Genomic DNA, 9,216 nt, shown 5'->3' on the forward strand with positions numbered 1-9,216 from the left:
CCTTGGAGAACGAAACCCAACGGGATTTGATCGAGCCCTAGCCTTGAAATTCGAAATCCTCTAAGAATACTCCTCTCCGAGCTATATCCAACGAGATACGGGCTCAATAACAAGAATGGATGAAGGATTGAAGATTATTTGTCTTGGGTTTTGAGTGAGGAGTGAAGTTTTGGGTGTTGGAGGAGGAGAGAGAGAGAGTGCCGAGAGAAAGGGAGAGATCGGGAGTGAGAGAGAGAAAGTGAGGAGTATTTTACTCCCCTACATATACACCCACACATATATATACTACTCACACTTTAAATTGCACAAGCACCATCCCACAAACAATTCTATCACATTCACCCCAATTCATTTAAACTCAATAAAACCCATATTTTCCTTATTTAAAATACTTAATAAATCTTTTATTAAGTTTTTCAAAAATACGGGTCCTTACAGCCCTTGGCAGGAAATATCTAATTAAGTAGATAGTGAGTGTAAAAAGTCTGATTCTGTGTAATTATGAAAAAGTAACTAGCTAAAGTAGAAAAATGAGTTTTGAGGATTAATTTGATCCAAAATCAGTTGAGATTGATAAGGATAGTCTAAGAGGGCAAATACGTCATTACACTTTTTCTGCTTACTTGGGTCAAACGACAATGACTAAACAGGGGATGCAAATTGCAATGTTATTTTCGTAGGTCGATGTGTAATTTGTCTTAGATGCAATTAAACCTCATGGACCGTGATGGAGACTTACCCTATTAATTTTAGAAGGAATTTCTTTTTCAATAAAAGAAGCATATTCATTTAAAAATTTTATACGATATCTACAAATTATTACTGAAATACTGATCAGACCATATGACTTTGATTCCCACCTAAATACAAAAATATAAAGACACAGCTAAGCCCTAACGATATATAGAAAAAGCAAAGAGATGAAGCTGATATCTAGCACCTAAGGAAGAGCCATCGCTCATTTCACACCATTATCAACAAGGATCGGCTTACTTGAAGCTAGTACCCAGACACCAGACACCTCAGGATGGCAAAGCTCCATATCAAAGACATACAACATAAAAAATGGATGGAAATCAACAACCCATCAGACTAAATCCGAACAAAAACGAAATAAAACAAAACATACACTCCCCTTCGTCATTCAATGGCAGAGGGACATAGAGTCAAGGGTGGGCAACCAACTCCACTGGCTGCCAAATTTTCATGCAGATAGGTATAATTTTTACTCTATTTTTACTAATTTGACCCTACTTTAAAATTCATTTTTGCCGCAACCCATATAAGAATTTTGTACTTGGGGAAAAAATGAGTCAAAATAGAATTTCCATCCACAAAATTTCCAAACGTAGCACTAGTTTGTTAGTTCCACAAAACAAATTAAGAGTTTTGTTCGTGAATTACACATAATTCAAATTTTCGACCCCACTTATTGAAAATCCTGGCTCCACCATTGCCGTCATTGAGGGGAGGTTAACATGGTAAAAACCTTTGGTTAAAAAATATATATGGTAAAAGACGTAAGGGACAGGTTAACATGGCAAAAACCTTTCATGACTCTGCAATGGGTGGGTATTAGTCATGGTCCGAGATGTAAAAACTAAGAATGGTCGACTCTGGTTTTATGACATCCAGTTTTTTTTTTTCCTGATTGTTATGTCATGTGTAGTTTGACAATTGGTTATCACTAGACAGGCTCGAATTGGTGATGTAGGATAAAGAAGCCTGTGTGGAATCACCGACAGGTCAGGATTGTTCCTCTTGTTGATTTCGACTCAGAGGTACCGCCAGAGATTGTTTGTACTCACTGAGCACGGGTGCTTGGCGGAACATTAGCTATTTGGGTCTTCCGTATTTGATTAGTGGAAGGGCATTAATCTAGTTTATTTGAATGGTACTGCTCACTAGATTGGAGCGGACATGGAGAGGCGTTGCATTATGCTTGTGTCGTTCCGTATGAGCGATGAGGCAATCACCAGCAACGTAGAGTAAAGTAGCTTGTGCGTAAAGTAGCTTGTGCGATTCCACTTGGGAAACCAGTAATATTTAATTGGTTCCGTTACCCTCGGTTACGGATAATTTAGCATCTCTAAACTAAGGTCAGTCAGACAACCACTACCCTGTGTAGTTGGTAATAGGCCTGTCAATGGACCGGATTCGATCCGGATTCGAATCCGATAATGTCAATCCGAAATTCGATAATCCGAATGCGGTAATTCAAATACGGATTCGGATCGGGTCGGATTAAATCCGTTATCAATCCGAATCCGAACTTTAATTTTTTTAATTTTTTTTTAAAAAACAGTAAATTTTTAATTTTGAAAAAAAAATGTTTAAGAAGTTGTATTTTTATTTTTACTTTTTATTTTAATTTTTTAAAATTTTTTTTTCGGAAAATTTTTTTTTTTTGAAAAAAAATATTTTCTTTTTTGCTAAAATTTTTGAAGTAAAAAAAAGTTTTCGGATCGGATTCGGATTTTCGGATCCGGATTACCATTATCGGATTCGAGTCTTATCGGATCCGAATCGGATTTGGGTCTTATCGGATCCGGATCGGATCCGGCCCATTGACAAGCCTAGTTGGTAATGTCATTTCTCCCCTATGAGGGAGGTCCTGGGTTCGACCCCTGCTGGGGTCCGGCCCATTGACAAGCCTAGTTGGTAATGTCATTTCTCCCCTATGAGGGAGGTCCTGGGTTCGACCCCTGCTGGGGCAACACCCTTGGGTCCCAAGCTATGGATAGCTTTTGGACCCCGTGCTAACCCTAACACCCCCTACTAACCCCCGCTGATGTATGACGATTGAAAAAAAAAAAAAAAAACTAAGGTCAGTCAATGAGGAATAGTGGATAAATTTCGAGGAAAAGGTTTCATTTTAAGTCTTGATTAACGAAAACAAGTGGAAATAAGCCATTAGACATAGCCAACTAACGTTCTAATTGTTCCTCCATAAATTCATTGATATGAGTTCGTGCAGACTTTGCTATATGGTGTACCTAGAAATGTCAGTTTTTGTTTGGTTGTTGCAAAGAAAAATTATTGTGCCATTGTCATGTGATGTTCCAATTCTTCTCTTCACCACACATTCGTGTGATCCTTACTGCAAATTATGTTGAGCTCACACAAATGTGCGGAGGAGAGAGAGTTAGGCACCAATTGGCAATGCCACTGTGGCACTGAATAATCACTTGAGCGTTGGGGATGTAGTACTCTGTACATGGCACTTTAGGTTTGTCTAGTTAGATGGAAAACATTAATCACTGAGATCATCTGTGCCGAAAAAATGGTGCGCCCCTGTACCGAGATGTTTTGGGCCGTTAGATTGTGTGAGTTTTTGTTTATGTATTGAAATTTTTTTGTGATCGAATGGCCAGAAATGCACTTAGTATAGAGGCACAGAGAATTTTGGTACAAAGGATTTGATTCTAGAAAAAATGGGAAAGGGACCCTAACTATAACTTTTCGAGCGTAAAAACTTTCCTCCAAAATAGATGTACAAATAAATATTAAGTTTTGTTGGGAAAGTTCTAGACTGACATGAACATATGCAAGAAAATAAGTTCCTTTTCCTTTTACTTTTTTTTTGGCTTGTCCACGCTCCTCCTCCAGAGAATTCACTTTTCATACAAAATTCACACAAAAGTCTTTAACCTCCGCATGATTAATCATTTAACTATTTGAGAATTAACACTCGTGGAGTGGCAAAAACCGAATTGGGGTGCCTGCTGTCATGCATGTAGGACCCATCTAGGTCATTCATGCTCAGCAATATTAATGGACAGCTCAAATTGCATCTTGGCCAATTAGCCCAACACGCATGTTGTCCCGAAAGAACAACACGCACCCCAAATTCGCAAAACCTATAAAGAGAAGCCCTAGAGCTCCCCTCTGGGCCGCATAAACCTTTTTTTTTTAAATGGAGGCCCCCTGAGTCTTACATAATTATAAAATAATTAAGGTGTTGATGGGCCATGTCAATAGTAGTGAATAAGTACTAATTGCAAGATTTTTCAATGAGCTAAGTTCCACATTATACACTAAAACCGATGGAGATGGATATGATATCTCCAATAATTCAATACAAGTGATATTACCAAGTCTGTGATGCTTTACGGAGTCTGATTGCAAGATTTTTCTAACGAATTCTAGTCTCCGATAATGACACTGAATTGGCTTTGCCAAGTCTTCGCTAACTTTTGTACAGAGTCTTAAGAACATCGCCATCATTGATTGCAAGATTTTTTGAATCAGGCCCACATTATAATAAAACAAAACAGAGATGAAAAGATGAGGAGATGCTATCCTTGTCTTTTCTCTGATAATTACTTAAGGCTTCTCCTAGTCTTTGCTGCCTTTATGGACTCCAAGAAATATGCCATGAGTGATCGAAAGATTTTAACGAGCCAAGCTCATATTGTTATATCGACAGAACCAACACGGAAATATGTGGAAAGACTCATCTCATCAGTTCAAGGATAATGACATGTGACTTTGTCAATTAGCCTTTGCTGCTTTATGGAGTTCTAGTAACATGACCATTAGTGATTGAAAGATTTTTATAGCTGAGTCAAGACTCAAGACCCATCTAATAAACATAGACAGATAAAGGAAGATTTCTATTGAAATTGATAACTCTTGCGTGCTACCTTGCTAAGTTATTGTCACGTCGTATTCGGTCCTCTAGAGATTAGTCAAGGTACAGACACCCTGAGATATGGATTAAAAAAAAAAAGTTTTACTTCATGGAATTATGTACTTAAAAATTGCAAACTTTTTTAAATGGGAACAATGAATGAATTAAGTTGTATGAAAATTGAAACCTAGTAACTTTTGTAGTAAAAGCTAAAAATGATCTTATAACTAACTTATAATCTCAAAGTTGAAAATAACTGAAACTCCAAAAGTTATACAACATCCCTACAACAAGCAGTTTGGATGGTGTAGTATTGGGGAAGTTTTTTGTGATCAGAATACTATTGATGAAGCTGTATTCGAAGCTACTAATGTTGATTTTCTCTCAAAAGTCAGATATTAATATGGAGGTTGCTACTAGTTTTGGACTTTGGACGTTTTGCTACTACCAAATCGAAACCATGTTACTTGCACATGAAATCGAACCCACACCCAACGGATACAATTTATATGTACCATAACAGAACTAAATAGCCTTTGATTTCTACCCGAACCCCACTATACCCACGACAGTACTTGTTTTATTGATCAACAAAAGATAAAAGACTCGATTCTAAAATAAAAGGAAAATCAATCTTTAATAAGCTACCATCATTTCCCACTCAACACATTTATTTCAAAATATGTAAAATCTTAAACTTCCACAAGCACAGTACTAGTAACGAACTCTATAATACTAATACTTAAAAAGAAACCAAACAAGGCAACACCATGCCTAAGTTTACAGCAACACAACCTCTTGTTTATACTGCAAAAATAAAGATGATAAATTATAACGTTAGGGACGATTAAAAAAAATAAAGATATTATGTTAGGTATGCATACAAAACCGATCGAATAGCCCATATTTCTTAACTTAATCTACCCGTGGGGTGCTGTTAATTTTGAAATTGTAATACCTGACCAATTTTGGTTTGGTATAAGAATGTCTCCACTCTGAACCCGAACCCAAATTCAAACTGAATAACGTCCTAAAACTTAATTCATTATCATATGTAAATAAAGTTATACACATGTTACCTGTCAGTTTCAGATAAAATTGACATACCTAGAGCTAGGGTCGATCAGTCAATGCAAATAATGAAGAAATTGCGAGGAAATGGGTTCGTTAAGTTCCGGGACTGTAACGATAAGTATTGCGAAGGGATTTTAATAAGCCAATAGACATAGCAAACTAAAGTTCTAAAAAAGACTGTTGGATTAGTAAACACTCTTCTCAACTTTACTGTTAGAAAGTCTTCCTCCTTTTATGACTTAGGGTCCACATTCCTACTCCATCAGGCATTAGTATTCAATGTCCCGGGCCCCGGCCACGTGACAGTATTTCAGACCTCTCCTTCATCACACATTTTTTGAGGCTCAAGACTAAGTATAACGATGAAAGATCCAACAATAATGCAAGGTGATAAGAGGCTTGGGGCATTGCCACGTGGTGCCCCGAGAGCACTTAATAAGTGCAGATGCTTTTTCTACTGTATGATGTACCAAACTGATCAATGTCAGTTTTAGTATGTTTGTTTTTGCAAATAAAACTTACTCGGTGCGCTCGCGATATGGTTACGTGGCGCTTTAGTTCAAAGTCCTTAGCCACCCCACAATCATGTATGAATCCAATTTATTTGCGAATACAGAGTCAAAGAGATGTAATTTATATTAGAGAGATAATCGTATTATCGTATACAAATTGCAGGCTCCATACGGTTTTTTTTTTGGGTAACTAACAGGCCCCATACGTTATCAAATTCCAGAAGTAAAATCTACTCTAAGAATACGACACATGGAAATCCAAATCAAAATGTTTGGATAGATCTGCAACCGTAGCCCCAATTTTGGTTTAGTTGCCCCGTTATCTTAATTCTTTACTTGGAGAGAATTTATGTGTTTCTCCTATTTTGTAGGTTTATTGTTTTTAGATAAGTGGTATTCCATAAATGCTTCTTTATGGAATCGGATTACGTACGTGAATTTTCTGGAGGGTTCTATTATTTAATAATGATAGTAGTATAGTACTTAATTGACTTTGTCGAGTCTTTGCCTTTTGGGGTCTTAGGAATTAACACAGCTACCAGTAATATATTGTAAGATTTTTTGAACAAGTCAGGCCTAAAATGGCCAAAAACAAGAGAGACACATATATAAAGATGATTTGAAAGACTATTCTTGTCTGTTCTTTGATAATGACAAATGGCTTTTCCACACAACACGTGGGCCACGGAGCTAGGGTCCAAATATTCATAAACTACTATGACGGAAAATGACGGTCAAATACGTGTTTTGATATTTAATATCTATCCAAAACATACTGAGAACATTTGTTAGTACTAAAAATATTCTCGACGAATATTAATTATCAAAATACGATCTGAACCGTCATTTTCCCAAAATATGAACCAGGGAATACATGAAAGCCCATCAATATGGATGGGCGGATTTTCAAAGGAAAGAAAATGAAAATCAACAATTTTTTGATGGCCAAGAAAACCAGTGCCGAAAGATGTCGCTCGCGAGGATCCTTCGATTATTAATAAAAATCGGTCCCCACGCCACTAGTACCCGACTCTGCTGCTCCACTTTGTCGGAGTGCACGAGTTTGGCACGTGCTTTGTAGGATTCAGCTTTGGCGGCAGCTTTGTCCGTGATCTTTGCGTCCTAACTCTCTTTCCCTCTCACTCTATTTCGTGTTTTTTGTTTTGAACGGCGAAAAAGAAATAATATATTAATAATGAAAGAAGTACAATAATTTGAGAGCAAGATAAGATAGTATCACTACGTGAGAGTAGCATTCCTAACTAGGTTGGCACCCTACTACACCACGACAATCATATTCTATTCAAGCTCCAAGAATTGACAAGAAATCAATCCAAACAACTTCCAAATTACAAGATACACATAATAGCACGCCCAAATTAGAAGTCTTGTCTTGATAATAGCGCAATCATCCTCCGAGTTGCAAGCTCAATATTACTCAACGTTCGCCATATCAATTAAAAATCATTGAAGGTTCTTGTCAACAATCTCTCTTTTGATACCAAAAAGACGGCATACAAAATGAGTACAACCTCTACATTTCCTGGGAAAAAACGCCTTTTGGAATTTTTATCTATAACACGAGTTTGGAATTTATTTTCAGGTTTCAGGTTGGAATTTTTGCATGCATTGAAAAGACCAGGCTGCTCTTCATCTCCAGGATTGTTTATAAACTCTTGCTATGTCCATTGTCAATCTGTAACGCAAGAAACCTGGCTTAGTAATGACTAATGACTATTTTCTCCTGGGTGGAAAGGTAAGAGATTGGTTTTCATTACCTTTTATTTTTGTTCTTCCATGTAGCATTTTTATTTTTGAAACTTCCTGAAATAGAAATTTTGAAAACACTTCTCTTTCGGATCCAACCTTTTATTTTTGTTCTTCCATGTAGCATTTTTATTTTTGAAACTTCCTGAAATAGAAATTTTGAAAACACTTCTCTTTCGGATCCAAAAAAAAAAAAAATACCTTGTCTTTTTCTCATTTGTGTTTATTTTTGTGCGAAAACAGTTTTTGAGAAAGTATTGAGAACCTTTATTAGAGTTTTCTTAATAGTGACCTTTTCTTTTGATAAATTGGGTGTCTGTAACCGAGAAGAGGAATTTTGCACTGGCAAGACTTGAATATGTGATTTCTTAATGAGGAGTGATTATTGTGGTCAGCTAGGCTAGTCTAAATAAGTGAGCTTTTTAAAAATTTATACATGGAAACAGATTGTAAAATAAGTGCTGAAGTGCGTGTTTCTTGACAAATTAAAACAGAAAATGGAACAATTACGAAGTGCTTACTTTGAAGTGTTTTTTTTTGGCAGACAATTGCGAAGGCAGTTGGAGATTGGTACCACGACCGATGGCCGTTCCAAAAGATAGATAATAGCACTTATCCGTTCTCCAAAACCTGCCACAATAGTGAAGAAACTTTACATCCAATCTAAAAAGCGTACGTGGTTATTGTTTTGGACTTCTATCGGGTTAGTGTATTTGAGGTTTGAGGAAAAAAAACACGGTTTGTTCTTATTCACCTCGGATCCTTGGGTTTCACGGAAGGTTTGGTTCGGTTCTACGAATACAAATAATCTAATTTTGTGTTAAATTATGAATTGGAACACTTTATTGTTGATGTGAAGGCTGAAAATTGCCAATAGTTTCAATAGTGTGGGAGGTCAAAATATATTCGCAAACAATCAAGAAAGTCGATGTATACTAGTTAGAAAAACCAGTGGAAAATACAAGGATCAGCCTTCCAAAGTTACGATCACAAGTTAGAAAATACATTTAAAAACTTCAAAATCTGGGCAAGAACCCAACAAGGACATGTTTTCGGTCCGTGTGTGACTCCCCACATTATACGAATGTGTGCAAGTTTCTGTGCAAGTTTTACAAGTGTGTGTCCCCATCAAAAACTCAAAATGACGGACTGACAAAGAAAAGAGCTATAGAGAGAGAGAGAGAGAGAGAGAGAGAGACAAGCACATGGGACAATCACAGTCAATATATG

This window comes from Rhododendron vialii, chromosome 6a (genome assembly GCF_030253575.1).
Source record: "Rhododendron vialii isolate Sample 1 chromosome 6a, ASM3025357v1".
Lineage (NCBI taxonomy): Eukaryota > Viridiplantae > Streptophyta > Magnoliopsida > Ericales > Ericaceae > Rhododendron > Rhododendron vialii.